Source organism: Haemaphysalis longicornis, unplaced genomic scaffold (assembly GCF_048455015.1).
Source record: "Haemaphysalis longicornis isolate Haplotype H1 unplaced genomic scaffold, Haemaphysalis longicornis Haplotype H1 scaffold_4, whole genome shotgun sequence".
NCBI classification, from domain to species: domain Eukaryota; kingdom Metazoa; phylum Arthropoda; class Arachnida; order Ixodida; family Ixodidae; genus Haemaphysalis; species Haemaphysalis longicornis.
Window position 1 is genome coordinate 22,782,614 of NW_027526361.1, and position 17,020 is coordinate 22,799,633.

Genomic DNA, 17,020 nt, shown 5'->3' on the forward strand with positions numbered 1-17,020 from the left:
TATGCCATTCTCTCAGAATTCACACGGACTAACGTTGAAAGCTTTTCCGGATGCTCTAATCTGAATGCTTCAACAAGCGGCGTGTCTAAGAATATGTGCGGCTTAACTGAGGGAATCGTCACGTAAACAGAACGTGCAAGAACACAAAAAATCCAACACAGAATAACTGACGTGGGTTTTGGAGATTACGTGTCACTTTCGCTAGTCACTAGTTGGAAACGGAGCCGCGGTGCGCACGCACAAATGTAGCAAAAAAAAAGGCAACCAAGGGTAGGAAAGTGGGGTGGGTTGACGTGCGAGCTTCACCGCTGTTTCGCCAGGACGCGGACATTACAGGAACAAATGCCGGAACCTCTGTCGTATAACTTTGAGCGCTTCGCCTTGTCGACGCGGCAGACTAGAGTCACAGCGAAAGCAATGCATGGCCAAGATATGCGCATGCGTGCCCGCGGCGTCGCACTTGCTTGGATGCTTCTGTATTCATAGCCGGGCTTCCAGGTACGGTTATGCGCTCACAGACGACGTATTCGCCTTTCTCCTGAGCGTGACATCTGCATTTGGGAATTTCGGAACCGCGGAAAAAAAAACAGCAACATAGGGAGAAGGGTTGGGTATAAGTAGAACGTAGCGGGCGTGCGTATAAGAAGGCCCGAGGGTGTTTACGACGCGTGAATCGGGCCGTATTGCGTGCGGGCACAAAAGGAGGCAGCCAGCCAGCCGTTGCCAGCGACAAAGAAGGAACGCGGCGGATTCCAGACTTTTGCGGAGCTGCCATGCTTTACCGTTATTTCGTCACGTCGGAGCAACAATGCGCGCGACCATTGGCGTTCCCGCGTTCTTCTCGTCGTCGATGTCAGCCGCGCGCAAGGGATATGTGCCTTTTGGCCGCGTCTTCAGCTGCTCTCCCATATCGGCCGGGAAACATATGGCAGTTTTCGACAGAGGAAAGCCGCGAGGGTAAAACTATTCAATCTGCATGTCGAATTCCCGCCGCGTCGGGACTTGGAGAGGATTGCGGCCTCTTGAGAGCCGCAGCCGCCGCTTCGCCTCCATGCAGATTCGGTGCTGGCTTCTTCCTTCCAGCAGCGCACACTTCCCCCTCGTTTTTCTCCCTCTTTCTCCCTCTCCCGCAACGAGACGCTTGGTGTAGGAGCCGGCCGATATTTGCACTTTTCACTTGCCACCCCTCCCCCCTTCCCCCAACCCAGCTCATTCCGCAAAAGCAAGCGTTGTTCGCAGGGTGTTGCCATGGGAACAGCTCAGGGCGAGCCTGACTTGCTGGGCTTCGTTTTCTGCTCGCACCGTGTGTGCTGTTCCTTCAAGTTTTTGAGACTGTCGGTCCGGTCCTGGGACTTACAATACGCAGTGGGCGTGGCGCGAAGCACCGCATCTTCCAAAGAATGCTGTTTTCTTCCCTGAAGAATGCACTTGTGTCTTGTTCACTGTTGTCCTGAGGGTAAAATTCTGGGCATAATTGCAGGCTTTTAAATAGTAGTTGCCTTGTCATGTTCCTGACGTCCAAAGAAGAAAGCTTGTCTGTTTCTAATATTTCTCGAAAATTTCTGTGTATTGAGTCATCAGGTGCGCCGTTACGAGAATACTAGGAGCAGCAGCGTCCTTTGCGGATATTTACTGTGAGTTTTCAACATTAGAGTGGGTCTGTTGCTCCAATAAGAACTGAAGCATGACTTTCCATAACAGCAAAAGAAAATTTCGTAGTGTTAACGTAAAACGGACTTCCTTAACCGATAAAAATAACAACGTAAGGTAGCAATGAACTTTACAAGACAAGGGATTGACCTTGACTAAGTGAGAGAGAGAGAAAGAAAAGCAAACGGAAAGGCCGAGAGGTTATCCAGGCTTAGAGCCCGGATTGCTACTCAACGCTGGGGAAGGGGTGTGCAGGGGATGAAAGAGAGGGTAAGCAAGAAAGTGGGGAAAGGAGCACGGCCGCGCACACAATTTAGTCCATTTGTGGGCACTATAGTCTTTCAGCTAAGCCTGTGTCCTTCATAAAACGCAAAAAGGCTTTTGTTGCCGTCTGCAAAGACGATTGAGCTCGGCGAGCCGGATGAGCTCGGCGGCCCAAAAAATGAATCACATGGATGTGTGGCGCTGGCGTCCAGGTTAGCTATGCTACAGATGTAAAGAACACAAGATGTAAAGGTCACGGGGAGGCGAGAGACATAAGCCCTTTAATGCCTCTCGGCTCCGTCGACATTCTCGCGTAATGTGTCCAACATACAATTCTCGAGGTGGGCGCATGTGCTTTCATAACTGGTCTCGAAGCGCACAAATTGCAACAAGAACTGTTCGCGCCAACACCTCCTTCACCAAATACTCTCACTTTATCGCAGGATTCATCGATAACGACTATCGCTCTGCCCGCCATCCGAGGCAGTCCTCATTTTTATTGCGATCAAGAGCGCGTCCTGAGTGGCCCGCGAATTGCGTAACCGCGCCTCGAGGGCCCTCCGGTCCGACAAGAAGCGAGATCCAATATACGTCGGAGCCGTCCCGCGATGCAATGAAATTTGCCAACAAAGGTGCGAAGATTCCCCAGAGGCTCCGTAGCATTCCGATAAAGGAGGCCATTTTCCTTTCTTTGCTTGGAGCGCCCAAGTGCTTTCCTCTCCCAATTCCTTTTTTCCCCTTGCCGTCTGGCTGTCTGGCTTGCCTGCCACGTAGTAGCTAACAGCTTTCCTATTTTTCATTTTAGTTGGCTGTCTTGCAAGAAAACACTTCACACGTTTTTTGCGCAGTGTGGTCCTGGTGTCCGTCGACAGGTTGTGCGCTTGGTAGTATGAACAAATTTAATTTATAATGTACAGAAATTCCGCGTAATTTGTTTCTCTCGTTTATCGCCGGGCTGCGTTTTGGCCAATCCAATCATGATCTGCATTCAGATTGACGCAGAACGTATGTATGGTGTGCAAACTTTTCCCTCGAGGATAAGCATGTTATCGGCAGCCAAAACAACCTATTCCGTTTCACAGCGCTAGCAATTTTGGAATGCATGCCCTACTTGTTTGTTCAACGCTTGCCCAAAACGTCACCTTTAATGACCCCAGAGGGTCTGAGTAAATCCTCAGCTCTCCATTACGGCGCTTTTAGCAGCTCAAATGAACGTTCAGCGTCCTAATACCGTCTATTTAAAATTCAATTCATGCTCAATATTATTGGTAAAAACTTGCGTTGAATTTATTCATTAGAGGAAAGACTATTCAAGTACAATGTACGTTAACTGCAAGTAATGCAAGCATTTTCCTGGTTTTCTTCAGCTTCTAACTGTAGAGAGGCTCTTTATTTCTTTCCCCCTCTGTTTTTGTACCTACAAACTTTATCACTGAGCTCAGAGTATGTGACACAATCATATCTAAGGATGACACCTTTCGTGTTACAGTTGAAACAAAATAGATCTAACTGGAACAAGATTGAATAAAAGCTCGTTGAAACAGAAGATTTGACACACGAAGTGCACAATTCGCGGAAAAAATGTGTGAAGAGGTGCTGAGACTACCAGATATGAAAAATTGCTCCAAATGTATCGATTGACATATACGGGTTCAAATGCACCTCCCGGACAGAAACTCACCAGGCCGGTTTAAATTAGGCTTACTTGAATTAACTGCGCGGAGGCCTAGGCGATCTCGGGTGCCCATTGGTCCCACTTCATAGCGATCTACGAAATGGCAGGAGGAGATAATTCATTCATTGATTCATTGATTGTAGGGTTTAACGCGCCGACGCAACGCAGGCGATGAGGCGCGCCGTAGTGGAGGGCTCCGGATTAATTTTGACCACCTGGCGATCTTTACGTGCGCCGAAATCTCGTCCACACGGGCGTTGTTGCTTTTCGCCTCCATTAGAAAAGCGGCCGCCGCTGCCGGGAATCGAACCCTCGACCTCATGTTCAGCAGCACAGCGCCTTAGCCACTGAGCCACCGCGGCGGGTGGCAGGAGGAGAGGTCAACGGCTACATTTTAAATCGCATAGCCAGCTGGAGAGGGGACATGGTCTTGTACAATTACAGCAGCAGGAAGACCACTGTTCTTTTTTCAAAGCATTAAACTAACATTTTAAAAAGGCCTGGGACAGGCTGTGCGATGAAAAAGTAAATCGCCATAAAAATATTGATAACGAATGATAGCACGACCCAACTCCGCGTCATCAATGTAGAGCTGGTGACGGAGCGCACTGTCTTCATTTTATCGAATAAGCACGAACCTCTTTGGTCAACGACTTTATGACGATCGTTTCTTTCGTGGCGTTTAAATGACTGCACATGGTACCCCAGTCACATTGCACGATGAACTGTTATTCATAGCGATCGATCGAAGCTTGCCGTAAATAAGCACCTCGACATCCTCCCCCGATGCCGCATGGCGCTGCTCCCGGAGATTTCGACCTATCTCAAGTCGCCGCCACGGACCAAGGACTTTTGACCCCCGCCTGAAAGGGAATGAAGACAAAAAGAGGATCTCCCTACTCTTTTTCTTCCCTTGACGTCATCCTGGGCAAAATAAAGTTTTTTCTAGCCTACTCTACCTGTCTGTGAATTCTGCTAAACTTGAACTCCACTCTCCCTCATGAAATATCTCTTCGCAGTAAAGGCTTGATACGGCACCTCCTAAGACATTTCTTGTTTTTGTCGAGGGAATGATAGATCGCTCTCCAGTTTGTTTCAAGCAACAACGTGGTACGCACACGCAAGAGTGAGCTCCACGCACTCGATCACGCAGAAATTCCGTAGGGCACGCCATGATTATTTGGCCTGACCTCTGGAACGACAAGCAAATATCGTTCGGTATAGTGGCCGTATTTCTACTTGATTTTCCTGATTGTGCACTGCTGGAACTACGCCAAAAAAACTTACATGTTTTGCATAACAAATAAAATTGCATTTTTAAATCCTGTTTACTATTTCGGTCCGCTTCTGTGTACTTATCTTAGACATGAGAACAAGCAAAACTTTTAGAGTGGCCTAGCTGTCAATTTTAGACAACCAGCGCCACAACCGGCAGCTGCTGAAAAGTAGAACAACTTGAGGCGGTCAGCACAACGGACTCTGTCTTACCGCTACAGAGCAAATAACCCTGTAATTCATCATTATCATTAACAACAACAGCCTACTAGATTTAGTGAATGACGAAAGCCCCCGACATTGACCTCCTCCACCCGTTTCTGTCCCGTGCTTCCCGAATCCCTACTTTGCGTTCGAATTTCCTCATTTCGTCTCTCCATCGAATTGTAGGCCATTCTCTTCTAGACCCGCCTTCCGGTATCCACTCTGTTACCCTAATGGACCACCTGTTGTCATTTCGTCTAACTACGCGGCCAGCCCGAGTCTATTTTTGTACTTTCAACTACGATATCACCTATTAGAGAATGTTCCCTGATCTAAGAAGCTCGTTTCATATCCCTAAGTGTACTTCTATCATTGTTCGTTCCATGGCCCGCGTAGCTGACCTAAGTTTGCTTTCAAGCTGTTTATTAAGTCACCAAGTTTCCGCTCCATGTCTCATCGCCGGCATAATGCATTAGCTGTATATTCTCCTTTTAAAAGATAGGGGTAGCTTACTTTTCATTATTTGGGAGTGCTTGCCGAGTGAACCCCTGCCCATACCTATTCTGCGCCAAATTTCTCTTCCGTGGTAGGGGTTAGCACTGACAACCTGTCCGGGGTAGCTATATTCTTCTAGTTGTTCTAGCGTTTCGTTACTCATGCCGAACAGGGCCGTTTCGGCATATTTATTTATCATTACTTTATACTTATTCATATTATTTTTTTAGCTCCACAGCCCTAAATTCTGATCGTAGTTCCTCGAGCATTTCTTTCAGGAGGGATTGATTGATAGGCTTTAATGAGAAAGAGGCAAGAAGCCCTGGCGGGGAAAACGGAATAAGGGGCGGGGGGTGGGGAGAGGGCTTACAGATTATCGAAAGGTGATAGTATTCAGTTCTTGTGTAGTGCTCTTGAGTTTAAAAAAAAAACACATTGAAGGGCAGTGCAGAGAATGTGCACAAACTGGGCAACAATTGCAGATCTTCCAGAGGATGCACCGAAGACGGGACCGCCGTTCACGTAGACGATTGAGTTTGAAAGAAAAAAAACACACAGAAGGGCACTATGGCGAATGTGCACAAACTGGACAACAGCTGGAGTTCTTCCAAAAGGCACACTGAAGAAGGACATGGGTTCTGCAGACTCACTTAGCAAAACTATGTCATCTGCAAACCAGAAATGTCTCAAGCATTCTCCGTTTATCCGTAACCTCGTGTTTCTTTAGTTAAGCTGCCTGAATGTCCCCTCCAGTCAAGATGTGAACAGGCTTGGAGAGATGGTATTACCTTGTCGTACACCCTCATATATCGGGAATTTGCCGCTTGGCTAGGGAAGGATTATGCTGCCCGTACATGTCGTCTAGGAGTCTTACGTAGTCTTCCTCTATCCCCTAATCTTTCAATGCTTCCACCACTGTTGTGGTGCTCAATAAACCAAGCACTTTTTCGTAGTCTATAAACCCATGTAAAGAAGTTTACTATGATCTGCGGATTTTTCTGTCACTTGAACGACGACGTGGATGTGATCCATGGTTGAGTATCCCTTCCTAAGCCATGCCCGCCGTCTAGGTTGATGGGAATCTAGATGGTTGCTTATTCGGTTAACTAATACTTTGGTAAGCAGCTTGTACACAACTGAGAGTAGGCTGGTGGGTCTGTGGTTGCTAAGGTCTTTTTTGTGTCCCTTTTTGTGAATCGCAAATATGTCGGTGTTTTCCAGGATGATGTCAGTTTTGGAGTCCTTAATAATTCTGAAAATAGTGTAGCAAGAGTTTACAGTACAATATCTCTTCCCTCCTTTAAGAGATCGAGGGTTATCCCGTCGTCAACCGGAAGCATTTTCCCTATTCGTGCCCTTGAGAGCTTTTACTACTTTTGTGTGCGGTTACTAAGCTTGTACTATTAGTAGTTTCCTCTTGTTTAAGGTCGCCGGTGTATAGCCTGGTGTCTAATAGTTTCACTACTTTCATTATCTTGTCCATGTTGTGTGCAATGTTACCCTGCTCGTCTCTAAGTGCAGAAATTCTGTCTGCCTATAGCTGGCTTCTCTTTAGTTCCTCTCAAGTTTCCTCCCATTTCCAGCGTTTTCTTGACAACTGTCCCGTTGTGCGCACAAATTTCGTTCGTTTTACTTCTGTTGATCAATTTCGAGAGCTCGGCTAATTCCATTTGAGCCTTCGACCCGACACTTTCATTTCTCACGTTTCGCAATTAGGTTCTTTGTTTTTCCGGTCAGTTTTTCATTTTTTTCCTATGATGCTGCTTCTCCCACAGCTGTTGCTGATTCTGTGATGGCCGTTGTTAGGTTGTCATTTAGCATGGCGGCACTATCCTCTTTTTCCCCCGGTTAAAAGCACGAACTAGTATTGAAGGTTGCGTCCTGGTTCTGACGGACTCCATGATACATTTCTTCCTTTTTACAAATTTCGTTCTTTCTCTTTTGAGATTTAGCATAACTTTGCACCTAACCACCCTACGATCAGTGTTCCGAATCTCGCGTAGCACCTCCGCGTTCTGCACAGTACCTGAGTTGTCACTTAGAACGAAGTCAATTTAGCTTTTAACAGCGGAGCTGTTTAAGTGTGAGCTTAATCGGTTGGCGTTAGCAAAGGGTACCAAGAAAAAAAACTCGCCCTGCGCGAGGCGTCCGATACGACCTTCGCGCAGTTGCGTAGGCAGATCCAAGCCTTGCTTAGCTATTACGTCATCGCGCGCGCTGGATCCGCTTGACCTTTGAGAACGCTCTGCCCAGCGTTCGTGGCGTGATTTCTCCGGTGCTCTTCTTCTCACCAGTTCACGTGCGCTCGCGCCTGAAATGGCAAGCACCGAACGGCTCGCGCTGCAGACGCCGAGTTCGCGAAGGCGGTTACCGCCGCTCTTAGCGCGTGCTAACGCGGTCCACTTGGGCAGAGACGTGAAAGCCGGCAGACAAAACGAACCGGACCTGTCAGTCATGGAGAACCTTTAGCGACAAGTTCGTAAATCGAAGTGAGGGGAAGCAGCCGGGTCTCCGACGAAGGGAGAGATGGGACGGCAAAAGAACGTCACTCCCGAAGAAGAGGAACCGCGACACGAAGGTTGCCGCGCCGCTACTGCATAACGGATGCGACGACACCGGTCAAATCCCGAATATTGCACCGGTGAAGCGGCGGCAAAATGTCAGCGAGTTGTAGAAGAATTAAAGCTCGCGTATACTGTGCATACTTTAATGATCGAGTGTTCATTGCCCTTTGGGCTGCTAGCGACGACATCACGCAGAACACAAGCCCGAGTCTCAAAGCATAACCACGCAGAAAACTTGGCTGAGTCTCCAAGCGTAACCGCGCATCAACTTAGCCGAACCAAGAATGAGCTAGGCGGGGCCGCCACCTCCGCTGTTTCTTCAGCCTTGCACCACAAGCGCAAGCTGCGCCGATTTGTTTGTTTTGCCTTTTCGTCCTTTGTAGGTCCATTTCCTATTATTTCGTTTGCAGAAAAGCGCGTTCATTAACCTCCCGTGATTTCTCTCCGCAAGTCCCACTAGTGTATCCCCTGGAGTGTTCCGACTGCCTATCCCAAAGTTTCCCACTGATCTTCCTCCCATTTGCTTCTCACCTACTTCTGCGTTAAAGTCTCACCACGATCGTGAACTGTGTTGTTTATTTTTTCATTGCTGATTCAACGTACTAGTAGGAACTGTCTATGGCCCCATTATCTATAGCTGCCGTTGCCGCATATGCTTGTAATATCTTTAGCCTGTATCGTTTGTTTAGCTTGATCAAAACTAGTGCGGCTCTTTCGTTAATGCTAACGAATTCCTCTACGTTCCCTGCTATTTCTATGGCGATTTAGAATCACACCCCGTGCTCTCTCTGTTAATGCCATCGGTTGTGTCAGCAGAGCTGTTCGACAGGCACTCGACATTACACGCCGCAAACACTGCAGAGATATCTTCAGAAAACATATTCCATTACATCAGTCACACTTTTTAGGAGACAATGGCATGTTTTCTATTCAGCGCATATTTAAGTTTCTGTCAGAGGTTCACTTCCTACAGCTCATCTCATGCCAACCATAATTTTACCCATGATCGTATTACACCAGCCACCTTATTAATCTTTTAACCACTTTTGGTCTTCATCCTGGCCCTGTACACCTTATCGCTTTTAATTGATTTTATTCGTGTTAAATATAACCAATTCTAATAGTCCCCTATTAATCAAAACACTTTCTTGGGCGCCCTTTGCCCTAGTTGGCCCTGCGCCATTAATATTCAAACATCATCAGTATCAGAGCTGTTTAGGCCGACACAAATCCGTCTGTCATTGACACAAAACTCCCAAGCCTCAAGAAAAAAATGTGGTTAGGGAAGTCCCGGAAGTCGAACCCGGGACTTTTGCGCCGTCAAATCGACAACATGACACTGGACTACCCTAAATGCCCTACGTGTACGGGCTGGCAGCTTTGGGGAACAATAACGAGTGTAGCCAATTAGAAAGAAGAAAAATGACACCATCTTCCCGTAGGGGAACCCTGAGTTACTAAGTATGCGAAGCAGCCATGTGGTCGACTGAAGTTCCCATTAGTTTTCAGTCCGTCGTTTCTGTTGACGTTCACCTTCGCGTGCCTTCGTTGTATCAGTAGCTTCTTGACGTAGTTTGAGTGAGTGAAGTACATAAGGCGCGTTCGTAGCACATGCTCCCGTCTCGGTTTGTAGCGCAGTGGGAATAAGTCGTGGGATCGAAAGTGGGCACCGCCTAACTATTTCTTTTTATAGTGGACTGCGCTAACGTCAGCCCAAACGCTGACGGGGCTGAAGAGACGCGCATGCGTAGTAGAGTGCGGACGGCGGACAACGACAACGAGGGAGGGAGGGACACAGCCCCGAGCATGAGGTGCTTCGCATCTAAAAACGCTTCCCGTGGTCGGAATAGGACCTGGGTCCCTCGCGTTTAAAATAGGTGCCTATCCGGTTGAGCTATCATCGCATTCCGGACGCACAGCATTTCCTTTGGGTTCGTAGCGCTAGCCTTGGTTTTGGACTTAGCCGCGGGTTCTAGCGCGTCCTAGCGCGGTCCACTTTGGGAGAGGTGTGAAAGCCTGCGGATGAAACGATGCGGGTCTGCTAGTCATAAAGAACTTTCAGCGGCAAGTTCAGAAACAAACATGAGGTCATGGCTTATCGAGCGGAAACTTGGCGCCTTACTAAACAACATGAAAGCAAACGGAGGACGCACCAACGAGCCGTGGAACGAATAATGATCGGAGTAACACTTAGAGACAGGAAGAGAGCTTCCTGGATCAGAGAACGAACTGGAGTAGAAAAATGAACTTGGGCTGGCCTCGTAATTAGGTGAAATGACAATCGCTGGGCTACCGGCGTGACAGAGTGGACACCGAGAGACTGCTCAAGAAAAAGAGGAAGGCCAATTACTCGATTAAGGGGCGAAAAAAGGAAATTGGGAGGCAAGGGATGGACTCGAGCGACGCGGGACAGGAAAGGTTGGAGGTCGATGGGAGAGGCCTTCATCCTGCAGCGGACCTAGTGGGCTGCTGCTGATGATGATGCAACAGCCGGGTCTCCGACGAAGGGAGAGGGGCCGCCACCTCTGCTGTTTCTCCAGCCTTTTAGCCAATTTTTAGTTGTAAGTCACTGCCGTGTTCTGTGCCTCCTCCTCCTCTGTACTACGTCGGTTTCCGCTGTTCTGTCCACTACTGCTGCGGTAGCATGAGGCCCAGTGATGAAGTAAAGAAGCGTAAACTTGTTTAATGTTCGATACCAAAATGTAGGGCAGAAGATAAACATGTTACACTGAGTTAAATCAAGAGGAAAATAATCAAAGGGCTTAACGGAACATTACTGACCGTGTGTAGGTCTCCCGGCGTATGGCCCCAACGACGGGCAGCAGTGTTTCTCGAGCGAGCCTCCGTATCCGGAAGCTGCCGCGTGAACCCGGTGAAGCGAGCTTATATTCGCTTCAACAGCATCCACGGGACAAAAAAAAAATAGTTACGGCTTAGCTCAGCTAACCTTGGATATGCAAAGCAAAAGCTTGGCTTGGCTTAGTCTGGTTGAGTCTTGATTTCCCTTGGTTAACCTTTGATTTAGCTGCATTTCCGATCACGTCTCAAAGCCGTTCGGTTCCCTGCAACACTCACAGAAGGAGGCCGAGTGAACGCGGCGTTCATTCATGGCGAACGCACCGTTCCTCTTCGCCGGGCGCGAGAAGAGTCACGTTGCCCGAAACGACCCAGCGCTGCATGCATGGGATGCTGCGGGGGTGCTCGGCTGCCTCGGCCGCACCGGCGGAGGCGACCGCTGACGGCGCCCGCAGGCGCCAACAGTGGCCCCGGCGAATCACACGGTGCGCTTCGAGGGGTGGGTCGCCGGGGGTATGTCTCCAGTCAAAAGGTGACCTTGTGCATCCTGTACGAAATCGCTGGACGAAAGTAATAAACCTTAGCTTAAAAAAAAAAAGTGCATTCCGGAGACCATTCTCGCAGCCAATCGGGGAGACACTTCTTAGCTCCAATCAGCCATGCTCCCGCCAAAAAGGAAGGACCAATCGCGGAGACACACTAAGTTTAAGCCAGAAGACGCGCGTTTCGGTAAGCGAATTATTGACGTAGAGGAAGTAATTGAGACAAAACACTGAGGTAAAAAGCGGCAAAACAGAGACGACTGTTGGGACTAAGCAGAGGGCTGGGAGCCCGGAGCGTCCAGCACGGGGTGCGGATGCAACGGGGGGAGGGGGGCGTGCGGAACGCTACACAGCTTGGCCGACGGTCCCCGTAATAGCCACGTCTTCCGGCCCAGCGGCCTGCACACACACACACGCCGCTTGAATTTATAAGAAAAACGGGGGCCTTGGTGACCGAAGGGGTACTCAAACGTAACGAGGGCTTTCCGACAATATACTGGCGCTAATACGCATGAAGACCGTCACCATTAATTTTTGATGTGTAGTGTTATAAAACACTGGCCAGTCAACCTACGCTAGTGTATTACAAAAAACGCAAAATCGCATCTCAATATCTGATTGGGTAGGAGTATTTCAATTAATAGACACTGGTTGATGCTTATAGCTTCTTTCTGAAGCCAACACAGGCGGTGATAAACGGAAGGACCACATAATTATTTATTTGTGTAGGTGAGCCCCTGGGGGGTGGTAATGCCGCGAGTAATGAATACAGACACACTATACTCTGTAGTCGTGTCCTGCATACTCTCCGCACAAGATCCCCAGCGCCAAGCGCACTTCCGACAATATCGGGGAAGCGGAACAAAAACACGCCCGAGGGGCAGCAGCTGACCACGAGAGAGAGAGAGAGAGAGAGAGAGAGAGAGAGAGAGAGAGAGAGAGAGAGAGAGAGAGAGAGAGAGAGAGTGGAAAGAGGGAGGGAGGGAGAGGAAGAGGGAGGGAGAGAGAGGTAGAGAGAGTGAGGTAGAGCTGACAGCCGCAGCCCTCCCTCCTCCCTATCCACGTCCAGCGGCGTTCACTTGCTGCGGCACTGTCAGACGCACAACGGACCAGCGCCCAATGAGCCACCCACATAATTGGCCATCCCCAAGCGCCCGCACCTCAGGCCCCCTCGTTCCACATCGTCCCTGATTTGAATAAACAACGACCGTTCGGATAAGCTCGCACCCCCTGGGGATAAACGGCGCCGACAAATTGCGGCCAAAGCGAGCGCCGCTTTCAGGCTCTGCGTTGGCCACCGCTGTGCGCGGACGGGGAACGCGGTAAGCGCGCCCGGAGCACAATTCGAACGCGCTAGCTTAGGAGGAGGGGAAAAGGAGCCGCGCGCTCTCTCTACGTATGTAAACGCCCGCGGGCGCGGACTTGTCGGCCTGTCTGAAATGCGATCTGGTTCTCTTGCTGAGCGGTAAGCATGAACTCTTATCGACGGCCCGTTGCATCTGTTGGCGTGTAACCCGCGACATGCGCGCAAATGGGGGAGCGGAGAGACCTGGTTCGTGTTGCCGTGCGCTTTTTGCATACGAGTGGGAACAGTTAGGTAACGCTTACGTCGCTTCTGACGTATAGTCACTCGTCGCAAGCAGCGCATGTTATGAAAGGGTCGATATTTCGGAAGAACATAGGGATGTGAAGATCGAACGGACGCAATTTGCACCGGGAATCGCGATGAAAGCTTTGTTTGCTGTTTCTGTCGTACTGGCCGTGCAGTTTTTCTCATCTTGATAATGTGCTTGATAATAACGATCAGGATTCCTCGACACGATGAACAATGTTCGTCAAATGTTTTTGGGTCGTGCCTGCATCTCAGATAAGTCAAATCGGATGTGCTTAGGTATCGGGTGCAACCACAATATTTTATACCAGAAGGCTGGCGCAGCCATATTTATTTTTACAGGTCGAAGTGTCCTAAATTTCGTTAGATGACGAGTAGTTCCTGTGGGAATTTTCTAGCTTAAGTGACAAACGCATGGCGTGGTACTTTTCACAGAGACAGCATGCTTACAGTGCATGAGCGCTGCATGGCATAAGATTGAGTGCCAACCAGTAAAGGAAAGAAATTGTCGCAGTTCTATGCGGGTCAACAAGGAAAATAAAACTAGTTATTTTAACGGTGCTTGAAAACTGCCATCAGGAAGAGCTGACTACTAGATAAGAACCTTCATCAGGTTGGTTACGTCTGTCTGTGTGTATTGGTTAGCAGGTTTACACGAAGGGAGAGAGAGAGAATACACGTCTATTTTAGCAAACGGTGGTGGTTGAGGTGCCACCATTAGATGGGGCGGGTTGGCCTCAGTCCAGATACGTTTGGTCCTTAACTGCAGCTCTGGCGCGGGTGACCAGAGATATATGGTCAGCGTGGCGAGAGCTGGGCTCGGGAAAGGGTTGGGATTGGAGGTGAGAGATGGGGCGTGTTGGCAAGCCCACACCACGTGGTAAGTATTAGGAGATGGGCAGGAGAGACAATTGAGGTGATATAGATAAGTAGAGAAAGGTGTTTCTTTGTCATCATCATCATCATCAGTCTATCTACGCCCACTGCAGGGCAAAGGCCTCTCCCATTATTCTCCAATCACCTCGGTCCTGTGCCAATTGTGACCAATTTATCCCCGCAAACTTCTTGATCTCATCTGCCCATCTAACTTTCTGCCGCCCCCTGCAACGCTTGCCTTCTCTAGGGATCCACTCTGTTACCCTTAATGAGCAGCGGTTATCTTGCCTTCGCATTACATGCCCTGCCCACGTCCATTTCTTTTTCTTAATCTCTACTAATACGTCCTTAACACGTGTTTGTTCCCCGACCCACTCCGCTCTCTTCTTCTCCCTTAATGTTACACCTATCATTTTCCGCTCCATTGCACGCCGAGTCGTTCTCAATTTAAGTTGAACCCTCTTAGTGAGCCTCCACGTTTCTGCCCCGTAGGTGAGTACCGGTAAGATGCAGCTGTCATACACTTTCTTCTTCAGCGACAATGGTAGGCTGCTATTCAATATCTGAGAATGTCTGCCATATGCACCCCACCCCATTCTTATCCTTCTAATTATCTCCGCCTCATGGTTGGAATCTGGGGTCACAACTTGGCCTAAGTAGATATATTCGCTTACCACTTCCACTGCATCGCCACCTATCTCAAACCGCTGTGCTGTCCCGAGGTTATTGATCATTACTTTAGTTTTTTGCACATTAATTTTTATGACCACGGTTCTACTCTGTTCGTCCAGTGCGGAAAGCACGCTTTGCAATTCGTCCCCCGAGTTACGTAGCAAGGCAACGTCATCAGCAAATCTGAGGTTACTGAGGTATTCTCCATTAACCCTTACTCCCACCTGTTCCCAATCCAACGTTCTGGTTTCTTTGTAAACGACGCCAAGTGAATACTTCCTCCTTGGTTAGTCGAGGGTGCGGTTGAGCAGGGTAAGACGAAGTTTGCAGTAAGGGATGTCTTGGTAGCGTGATGGAAGCGAGAAAGGGGGATTCTGGGCCATGGGTTCTGACCTTGAGGGAAATGCTCAGTGTGAAGGGGGGGGGGGGGGCAGTGGTGTGAGTCGCCTCAATTCCCTTAAGGGACAAGCAGCCCGGCATCTACCTCTTCCACACAATGTAGAGGTCGGTAACGGGGTTGATCGATGTGAGTATCCGTAAGGCGAGAAATGAGATGCGTCTACGCACAATGCTGCGGCAGGCTCGCTGGTTATCTGTAATAATGGCGGTGTAATCGGAGCCAGTGGTAGCAACGAGGGTTATGGCGATTTCTTAAGCAGTGGTGGCTGATGCGATGGAGTGGTGGGGGAGGGGATGAGTGTGCCTTCCGAGTTTGACAACTGCCAGTGCATGAGCTTGGCGTACGGCATCAGTACAGAGAGTGGCTGGTTGAAAGTGGAATTTGGTTCCACCCAAATTCCACTTCTAACAAGGAAGACGCTTTTGCCTTGGTTGAGTTCTGAGTGTACACTGCTGAAAATTTCGGATACGCTCATTTCTGATCGGATTGGAGATGGATTGCGTTGAAGAGCTTGTGAAGCAAGCGGGGTCGGGTAACTGAAGGCATGGAGGACGTTACGGCTGGTGGCAGTAAGGAACAGTCCGTTGAGTTGGCTGTTGCATTGGGATTTCCTGAGTTTTTCGAAGGTGTTATGAACTCCGACGGAAACGAGACGGTAGAGATTTGAACAGGGAAGCTAAGTAATATTTTATAGCTTTTTTAATCAGTACGCCGAGTTTCTCTCGCTCTTTTAGTATCAGGGGTGGCTTATATGTGGGTGGCTTATATGTGAGGCGACTCTTTAATTAAAAAGTGCTTGAATTGATTCGATTGTATCACCTTCTTTGAGAAAGGCCGATGAGTTGTTCAGTGACGCTTTTGATGGGACTACGAGCACTCGAAGAGTGTGCACTTTGGGAATAGGTGTACAATTGGTGGTTGACGCCGGGACAGGTGTGGGAGCTGCAGGTCGCACATGGTTGCGGGAGCGGAGGGTGAGGAGCGCTTACTTTCTGGGGACACACGTGAGGCTTCGAGGTCGTAGAGACGGTTGGATGGTGTCGATGGCTTGTGGGAGAGTATGTCGCTCTGCGCCAGGGGATCCAATGGCGGTTCAAAAAGTTAAATCATCAGCTTAAAAGGCATGGCTGGGGCCAGGAATGGTTTGAAGAAGAAGTAGCAGCTTGACGAGAGAGATTTTGAAGAGGATGGAGGGTAAAATAACTTAGCCTTATGGTGTTCCTTTGGTAGGCGTGTGACACGTACGGATGAGAAGTGGTCCCATGCCTAGGGTGCCAGTATTGTCGCTTAGAAATGACTGTGCATAGTTATATGTGGAGGCACCTCATCGAGTTTTTCGAAATCCTTCTAATATGATTTTATGTGTGACGTTATCAAAGGTGCCGTAACGGTGAGGGCTAAGGTCGTGGTGACTGAAGCGAGAGATAATAAAGGGATGGCGTGCTTTTGACATCAAAAGCCCCAAAACAATTACTGCAAAAAAAACCTTAATATCTTACATGCACCTTGTATAAACACTGCACCATTCCTAACAAGTTTAGCACTTGTTTAAAGCACGTTGTGAGGCAACAAAAATACCATTTCTGTACCATCGCTGCGACTCTTCAATGGTGACATATTTTGTCAACAGAAATGACTGAAGACATCCAAGGAAAGCTTAGAATGATTTTAATACGAAAGTGAGCTTGTTTCATCTTAGTCATCACACTAATGAAAAAAGGCTTCTTTGTAAATATCAACCCCTCGCATTATTATGGCCTTCGAGACTCTCGAAGAACTTTCTTCTCGTACACTCGGCCCCAGTCGTATTTCGGCGGCTGCGCAGCATCAACGTGATTACAAGAGAAGGATGTTCTTTCAAAGAAGACGGCTTTTTTTTCTTCTTGCCCTGTAGAGAGCCTCAGCGCTTTGTTACCGCCGAATCTCCGCGCGTCTTGAGAGCAAGGCGCTTTAACTTTCATAGTCTCTGCTGATGGCAGACGTAGCCACCACTTT

The 17,020-nt window shown here is 48.7% G+C and overlaps 1 protein-coding gene across 1 annotated transcript in view; it reads left to right on the forward strand.

Annotated features, from left to right (window-relative positions):
* LOC144178371 (uncharacterized) overlaps window positions 1–17,020 on the forward strand; it is a gene marked incomplete in the record, with an annotated part of 146,718 nt that overhangs the window by 124,032 nt on the left and 5,666 nt on the right.